The sequence below is a fragment of the Hyperoodon ampullatus genome, assembly GCF_949752795.1.
Source record: "Hyperoodon ampullatus genome assembly, chromosome: 10".
NCBI classification, from domain to species: domain Eukaryota; kingdom Metazoa; phylum Chordata; class Mammalia; order Artiodactyla; family Ziphiidae; genus Hyperoodon; species Hyperoodon ampullatus.
This window is the reverse complement of record NC_136923.1, coordinates 39,265,012-39,274,601: the sequence shown is the minus strand read 5'-3', so window position 1 is coordinate 39,274,601 and position 9,590 is coordinate 39,265,012. Positions and strand designations below refer to the sequence as shown.

Sequence of the window (9,590 nt, the reverse complement as noted above, 5' to 3'; positions counted from 1 at the left end):
TTTGGGTGATAATATAATCTTGGAGGGTTTCAAATCTCCCAGGAAATACTCTGAGTGCTGACAACCAGCATCAATGTCCATGGTCAGGAGAAAACTTTGAGAAGAGTGGTTGAAATTGTATCCTTAGGCAATATATAAGAGAAAAAACCACAACATCTAAATCCAGTAGCAGTTGCTATCGCATTATAAAACTAATTTATAAGCCAACTCAAAAGAAATGAGGTCTCCCACCTTCCCCCACTCTCTATCCTGGCAGAGGAGAAACCATATTGGCATCACCAGTTCAGCTCCCAAGACAATGCTATAGTTCAGATGCAAGGCCTCTATGGGGCTCCATTAACAACATCTGTTAAGACAAAATTTGAATTTATTTTTTGGGGGGGCCGTGTTGGGTCTTCTTTGCTCCACGCAGGCTTCCTCTAGTTGCGGCGAGTGGGGGCTACTCTGTTGCAGTGCGCAGGCTTCTCATTGCGGTGGCTTCTCTCGTTGCGGAGCACAGGCTCTAGGAGCGAGGGCTTCAGTAGCTGCAGAACGCGGGCTCAGCAGTTGCGGAGGACGGGCTCTAGGCGCTCAGGCTTCAGTAGTTGTGGTGTGCGGGCTCTAGAGCGCAGGCTCCGTAGTTGTGGCGCACAGGCTAAGTTGCACTGCGGCATGTGAGATCTTCCCAGACCAGGGACCGAACCCATGTCCCCTGCATTGGCAGGTGGATTCTTAACCACTGAGCCACCAGGGAAATCCAAAATTTGAACATTTTAATAGGGAAAACTGAAGTAATAATACATAAAAACAAAAAAATTGACTTGGGAAGAAAGTACAGCCAAGCAACGCTGTCAGTGTACCAAAGCCACTCATATAGTCTTCAGCAGACCCAGCAGTCAGACTGGATACAGGGAGCAAAGGATACAGTTATCAAAAGGCTCCAAGATGAGCCAAAAGGAGAAACAAAGTCCCTTGCATAGCTTTTAGGGCTTATTAGTCAAATGAAGAATATCAGAACCAATTATCTGAACTTTTTTCTACCAAAGGATTTTACCTTAATCTCAGGTTGTACGAGGACTAGAAAATCGACCTGCTTTGTTCAGGGGGTATGACCCTAACTACAGTCTTATACTTGAAAAGATAAAATTCTTAAAGGAAAGTTGGTTTTGATTTGCTTTCATCACCTTCAGATAAGGATTTTTACCCTCAATAAGTTTTACAAACAGCTCCAAGATCCTTCGTCCTTCCACAGGGCCAGTATTTCAATAAGGACCACATACAGCAATAAGGTTTGCTCACAGCACAGATTATAGTTTCCCAAGTAAAATACTTACCTACCTAAAGCCCAATTTCCCAGGTATCAGGCCAGGGTGCACAGCTGTTGAGGTGGAAAGGAAAAGTTGTCCACATTTAAAAGATGAGGAAACTAGGGACTTCCTTGGTGGTCCAGTGGTAAAGAGTCCACCTTCCAATGTGGGGGACGCATGTTCGACCCCTGGTCGGGCAACTAAGCCCGCATGCCACAACTATTGAGTTCGCGCACCTCAACGAGAGGGAAAACCTGCACGCCACTAGAGAGAAGCCCGCATGCCTCAACTCGAGAGAAACCCGAGCAGACGCGCACCGTAACGAAAAGATCCCACATGCCTCAACAAAGATCCTGTGTGCCGCAGTGAAGAACCGATGCAGCCAAAAAAAAAAAGGAAAATAAATAAATTTTAAAACCTGATATATCATTTAAAAAAATAAAAGATGAGGACACTAAAGCGCACAGAAGATAATCAGATGAAAGCTAAAGTAGAAAAAGGAAAGCTTTATTTGGCCCACTTTATAATAGGTTATGAATCTAAACATTCGTCTAAGCTCACAACAAATATGAAATGCACGTTATTCTTCTTTAAAAAGAGCAAGTGAGGGAATTCCCTGGCCGTCCAGTGGTTAGGACTCCACGCTTTCACTGCCAAGGGTCCAGGTTCGATCCCTGGTTGGGGAACTAAGATCCCACAAGCCACGCAGCACGGCCAAGGGGAGGAGGACGGAACTAGCATTTCACTCTAGAAAAACAAACATCAAGATCTATTTTGTATAAAAAACAAATTATATAGTAGCTTTACTCATAATTGTCAAAACTCAGAAGTAACCAAGATGTCCTTCAACTGGTGAATGGATAAATAAATGGTGGTACACCCACACAATGGATTATTCAGCACTAACAAGAAATGAGCTATCAAAGCTCTGTAAAGACATGGAGAAATCTTAAATGCACATTACTAAGTAAAAGAAGCCAATCTAAAAAGGCTACATACTGTATGACTCCAACTACATGACATTTTAGAAAAGGAACAGTAAAAAGATTAGTGGGACTTCCCTGGTAGTCCAGTGGCTAAGTCTCTGTGCTCCCAATGCAGGGGGCCCGGGTTCAATCCCTGGTCAGGGAACTAGATCCCACATGCCACAACCAAGAGTTAACATGCCACAATGAAGATCCCATGTGCAGCAACTAAGACCCAGCACAGCCAAATAAATAAATAAAATATTTTTAAAAAAAAGATTAGTGATTGCCAGAGGCTGGGGGAGAGGAAGGGATGAACAGAAGAACAGAGATTTTTTTAGGACAGTGGAACTATTCTGTATGATACTATAATGGTAAGATATATGTCCTTATACATTTGTAAAAACCCATAAAAGGTACATAAACTACAGACTTTGAGTGATAATGATGTGTCAATGTATGTTCATCAACTGTAACAAATGTACCACTCTGGTGTGGAATGTTGATATGTATGAGTGGGGCCAAGGGGTATATGGGAACTCTCCATTCAATTATGCTATGAACCTAAAACTGCTCTAAAAAATAAAATCTGTTCTTTTATCTTTTTAAACAATTTTTATTTATTTATTTATTTATTTAAGTTTTGGCTGCATTGGGTCTTCGTTGCTGTGCACAGGCTTTCTCTAGTTGAGGCGAGCGGGGGCTACTCTTGGTTGTGGTGCGCAGGCTTCTCATTGAGGTGGCTTGTCTTGTTGCAGAGCACGGACTCTAGGCACACGCGCTTCAGTAGTTGTGGTGCACGGGCTCAGTAGTTGTGGCTCACGGGCTCCAGAGTGCTCAGTAGTTGTGGCACATGGGCTTAGTTGCTCCGCGGCATGTGGGATCTTTCCGGACTAGGAATCGAACCCGTGTCCCCTGCACTGGCAGGCGGATTCTTAACCACTGTGCCACCAGGAAAGTCCCAAAATCTATTTTTTTAAAAGCCAGTTTTTTTGTTCTGTTTTTGCTCTTTTGCTTTTTTGTTTTGTTTTGTTTTTTGGGGCCACGCTGTGCAGCATGAGGGATCTTAGGTCCCCAACCAGTGATCGAACTCATGCCCCCTGCAGTAAAAACACAAAGTCTTAACCACTGGACCGCAAGGGAAGTCCCCCAAGAGCCAATTTATTCAAATGTTCTAATTTTTTATCTGGGTGGTTGTTAGGTGTAAAAAATCATCTAATTTTGTGCACTTTATATATATGTTATGCTTCAATAAGAGTTACTTTAAAAGAAAACAAAAATTTAACAGGGAAATCCAATCATTTGAGGGGCGAAAAAAAAAATGTGTACTTAAATGAACACTGAGGCAGAGCCTATTATTTATCATGACAAGGCATGGGCACTGTCTGAGCACTGATACTCCCTGGCTGTGTGGCCTAAACGTTATTCTCACCTCATTTCATCAAATGTAAAGTGAATGTACTACTACTTGTCTCATAGGTCTATTAAAAAAGAAATTCCTTCTCTTATCCACTTAGTTATTCAAAAGAAAAACATGAAGACCAAGGAATAAAGATTCCAATCAAGCAAGAGGAATACTACATATGAGTTCTCTCTCCCAACAAACTATAAAAAATACAGTAAACTGGGGACTTCCCTGGTGGTGTAGTGGTTAAGACTCTGCGCTCCCAATGCAGGGGGCCCGGGTTTGATCCCTGGTCAGAGCACTAGATCCCACATGCATGCTGCAACTAAAAGTTCGCATGCCACAACTAGCAAGATGTATCCTAAGGTAATTGCTTCTTCACTTTACGCCGTTTGGCTCATGAAAGGTTTCATAGGAGCACTCTACTTCCATCTGAAAGCACTCTACTTTCACTGGAAATCAAGGGAAATATGTATTACCAGCTGAAACAAGACGGCAGAGTGTCACCTGGTTCCACCTCAGCTGGGAATGTACACCAGGCAATTCAAATTTTTCACCATTTCTGGTCTGCAAAGGGTCTTCTCTGATCACTGGAGTGGCTCAAATTTTAATTCATCACCAAACTTTGAAATCGGGAAATTTCACATGAAAATCCAGATTCCTGGTTTTCCTTTAAAAAAAAAAAAAAAAAAATCACAAGATCTGGTAACACAACAACTGGCTAAAACTAAGAAACAGTGACTCTTTCAATAGGGCCTGTGGTTGCTAGATCACCGAAGTCCCCACCACTCGCCACTGCCCTTACACCCTGCTTCCCTAATTTACTGCCAGCTAGCCCTTGATGTAAATGCATCGTTTACTAACCCAGACGTTTATAATATACTGATCTTCGTATGATCAGTCCTAGTCACAGCAGTATTACTCCTATTGTCACTACCCGCCTTAGCAGCTGGAATTGCCATACTATTAACTGACCGGAACCTAAACACAACCTTCTTTGATCCTGCAGGAGGGGGAGACCCAATCCTGTATCAACATCTATTTTGATTCTTTGGTCACCCCTAAGTATATATTCTAATCCTACCTGGCTTCGGAATAATTTCACACATTGTAACCTACTACTCGGGGAAAAAAGAACCTTTCGGGTATATGGGAATAGTCTGAGCCATAATTTCTATCGGGTTCTTAGGCTTTATTGTATGGGCTCATCATATATTCACAGTTGGTATAGACGTTGACACCCGGGCATATTTTACATCAGCCACTATAATCATTGCTACCCCCACAGGAGTAAAAGTCTTTAGTTGATTAGCAACACTTCACGGAGGGAATATTAAATGATCCCCGGCTCTAATAAGAGCCTTAGGTTTTATTTTCCTCTTCACAGTAGGTGGCCTAACTGGCATCGTTCTAGCTAATTCAACACTAGACATTGTTCTTCATGATACCTACTACGTAGTCGCCCACTTTCACTATGTACTTGCAATAGGAGCTGTCTTTGCTATCATAGGAGGATTTGTCCACTGATTCTCACTATTCTCGGGATACACACTTAACTCAACATGAGCAAAAATCCACTTTATAATTATATTCATAGGTGTAAACCTAACATTCTTCCCACAACATTTCTTAGGCTTATCCAGCATACCTCGACGATATTCCGACTACCCAGACGCCTACAAAACGTGAAACACTATCTCATCAATAGGCTCTTTCATCTCACTAACAGCAGTTATACTAATAATTTTCATTATCTGAGAAGCGTTTACATCCAAACGAGAAGTATTAACAGTAGACCTCACCTCCACGAACCTTGAGTGACTAAATGGGTGTCCTCCACCATATCACACATTTGAAGAACCAGCATACGTCAACCCAAAATGATCAAGAAAGGAAGGAATCAAACCCTCTCTAATCGGTTTCAAGCCAATACCATAACCACTATGTCTTTCTTTATAAATGAGATATTAGTAAAACCTTACATAACTTTGTCAAAGTTAAGTCACAAGTGAAAATCCTGTATATCTCCATGGCATATCCCTTTCAACTAGGCTTCCAAGATGCAACACCACCCATTATAGAAGAACTCCTACACTTCCATGATCATACATTAATAATTATTTTCCTAATTAGCTCCCTAGTCCTCTATATCATCACCCTAATACTTACAACCAAACTAACACATACCAGTACAATAGATCCCCAAGAGGTAGAGACTATTTGAACTATCCTTCCAGCCATCATTTTAATTCTAATTGCCTTACCCTCCCTATGAATCCTCTACATAATAGACGAAATTAATAACCCTTCTCTCATTGTAAAAACAATAGGCCACCAATGATACTGAAGCTACGAATACACCGACTATGAGGACCTAAATTTCAACTCCTAAATAATCCCAACATCAGACCTAAGACCAGGAGAGCTACGACTACTAGAAGTGGACAACCGAATAGTCTTACCCATAGAAATAACAATCCGAATGCTAGTCTCCTCCGAAGACGTATTACACTCATGAGCTGTGCCCTCCCTGGGCCTAAAAATCGATGCAATCCCTGGACGCCTAAACCAAAAAACCTTGATATCAACACGACCAGGCTTATTCTACGGGCAATGTTCAGAAATCTGTGGCTCGAATCATAGTTTTATACCAATCGTTCTCGAACTAGTACCTCTAGAGAACTTTGAAGAACGATCTGCATCCATACTATAATCTCATTAAGAAGCTAAACTAGCGTTAACCTTTTAAGTTAAAAGATTGAGAGCCAAAGCTCCCCCTAATGACATGCCACAACTAGATACATCAACATGATTCCTTACTATCCTATCTATATTCCTAACCCTCTTCACACTATTCCAACTAAAACTCTCAAAGCATTCCTACTCCCCCAACCCCAAGTTAATATTCACCAAAATACAAAAAGAACAAACCCCTTGAAACATCATATGAACGAAAATCTATTTGCCCCTTTCACAGTCCCAATAATATTAGGTATCCCTATCACCACTCTAATTATTATATTCCCTACTATTTTATTCCCAACACCAAATCGACTAATTAACAATCGCACAATTTTCATTCAACAATGACTAACCAAGCTTACATCAAAACAGTTAATAAACACACACAACCTTAAAGGACAAACCTGATCTCTAATACTTATCTCACTTCTCCTATTTATTGCCTCCACAAATATTCTTGGAATGTTACCCCACTCATTTACACCTACCACACAACTCTCAATAAATATAGGAATGGCTATTCCTCTCTGAGCTGGCACCGTCATTACAGGTTTCTGCAACAAAGCAAAAACATCCTTAGCCCACCTTCTACCACAAGGCACACCTACTTTCCTTATTCCCATATTGGTAATTATCGAAACTATTAGCCTACTCATTCAACCAGTAGCACTAGCCGTACGACTAACTGCCAACATTACAGCAGGCCACTTATTAATACATCTAATTGGAAAAACAACTCTTGCACTAATAAGTACCAGCCTATTCACAGCTCTCATCACATTCACTATCCTTACTCTACTAAACATCCTCGAATTCGCTGTCACCTTAATTCAAGCCTACATATTCACTCTCCTAGTAAGCTTATACCTGCATGACAATACATAATGACCCACCAAACCCACTCATACCACATAGTAAACCCCAGTCCCTGGCCCCTCACAGGAGCTCTCTCAGCACTTCTTATAACATCAGGCCTAATCATATGATTAGGTACATTAGGAAGCTTAGGTACCTGCAAAAAGGTACAAATCAGGATGTAATGCATAATCTCATTTTTGTAAAATTTAAAAGACACAGAAAAAAAGTCTGGTTGTACAATAAAACATTAACAGTAAAATTATGGATGGTCCTTTATTTTTATTTCTTCTTGTTACTCATATTATCTTTTTTTAAACTAGGGAATATATATTACTTATATAAGTTATTTCCTATAACAGCTTCGAGATATAATTCACACACCATACAAGTCACCCACTTAAAGTGTACAATTCACAGGAATTCCCTGGCAGTCCAGTGGTTAGGACTCCGCGCTTCCACTGCAGGGGGCATGGGTTCGATCCCTGGTCAAGGAACTAAGATGCCTCATGCCATACGGCAAGGCCAAAAAAAAAAAAATAAAATAATGAAGTGTACAATTCAATGGTTTTTAGTATATAAAAGATATGTGCAACCATCGCTACAATTTTATAACATATTCATCACCTCTCCTCTCATCTACCCCCAAGCCCTAAGCAACCACTAATCTACCTCCTGTCTCTATAGATTTGCCTCTTCTGGACATGTCCTATAAATGAAATCATATAATATGTGATCTTTTGTGTCTGGCTTCTTTCACTTTGCATAATGTTTCCCAGGTTCATCCATGTTGAAGTATATATTAGTACTTTGCTCCTTTTCATTGCTAAATGATTTTCCATTGTATGTATATACCGTATTTTATTTATCCATTATCGGTTGACAAACATTTGGGTCATTTCCCCCTTTGGTTATTATGAATAATACTGCTATAAACATTCATACACAGGTTTTTGTGTGTACATATGTTTTCATTTTGCTTGGGTAGATAACTAGGAGTGGAATTGCTGGTAACTCTACGTTAACCATTTAGAGAACTGCCAGACCATTTTCCAAAGCGACTGCATCATTCTCACCAGCTGAGTATAAGGACTCTGATTTCTCCACATCCTCACCAACACTTGTCATTATCTAACTTTTTGATTATAGAGTAAGTTGTTTAGAAGTGTTCATTCGATCATAATACGCTCAGATTTTTATGGACTTCAAAGTGCTCTTATTCCCTGACATCAAAATTTAGACTTGAAAAGAGTCCAATTCTAGACCTGCTTCCCTAGCCTGTTCACCTTCTGGAAAATGAGGGGACAGGAATAAATGGGCTAAATCCCCACCCACAAATAAAACTTTTACAGAAATGATCAGATTTTCTAAGCACTCAACAAAATAAAGTCCCTAACAGGGATCCAGCACTGAAGTGAACGTATGTTCCCATTAAAACTCATTTGCAATGCCTCTTACATAAACCCAGCTTCAAACCATAATAGCAACAAACATGAATGAAAGTCTCAATCTATCACCTTTTGTAAAAGAACCAAAATGTCTTGGGTTTTTGCACTCAGAATTCATTGCTCAAATCCTGCTGTAGTATAAGAAGAGAAATGAAATCCGATTTAAAATCGGGGCAAAAGCACAGATCCACTGGCACAAACATACAAAATGCCTCTCTGCTCCAAGCCAGAGACAGAGTGCACTGTGTAGCCTTTCCCCAGCTCTACCCATCACTGCTCCTTATAGTCTCAGGGCAGCAGTGGGAGGAGGACAAGCAGCAAATACTACTGACGTACTTACAGAAGCCCAAGGTGGCAGTGAGAAGACCCAACCAAGAAGAGAGTCTAAGAATCTCAATGCTATGCTCACCCAATACATGTTTTCCAAGAGTCAAAAGTGGCATCTTGGGCTTCCCTGGTGGCGCAGTGGTTGAAGAGTCCGCCTGCCGATGCAGGGGACACGGGTTCGTGCCCCGGTCCGGGAGGATCCCACATGCCGCGGAACGGCTGGGCCCGTGAGCCATGGCCGCTGAGCCTGCACGTCTGGAGCCTGTGCTCCGCAACAGGAGGGGCTACAACAGTGAGAGGACCGCGTGCCGCAAAAAAAAAAAAAAAAAAAAAAAGTGGCATCTTAGCCAGGAAGCGGGTTGAGCCGCATAGCCCCTTCTGAGATGCAGAATTGCTTTCTGTTCTCAGGCTTCAGTCATGCACTTTGAGCAAGTTCTGCTGCCTCTTGCAGAATGAGGATGGGCCTCCATAAGGTGCTAGAGTGCAAGCACTCCAGGCAGGGTAGGAGGTGGAGTTCCATGGCCAAATTCTCATTTCTACTTGCCCATTCCCTCCATTTCCC

General features: G+C 41.4%; 1 long non-coding RNA gene across 1 annotated transcript; it reads right to left on the bottom strand.

The window, feature by feature from the left end:
- Positions 1-1,893: 1,893 nt before the first annotated feature.
- On the bottom strand, positions 1,894-9,231 carry LOC307059607. The gene is made up of 3 exons (XR_013811132.1): positions 9,111-9,231; positions 4,136-4,326; positions 1,894-2,033 (listed from the first exon to the last, which is right to left on the bottom strand). It is a non-coding gene; the product is annotated as an uncharacterized lncRNA (long non-coding RNA).
- Positions 9,232-9,590: the final 359 nt, after the last annotated feature.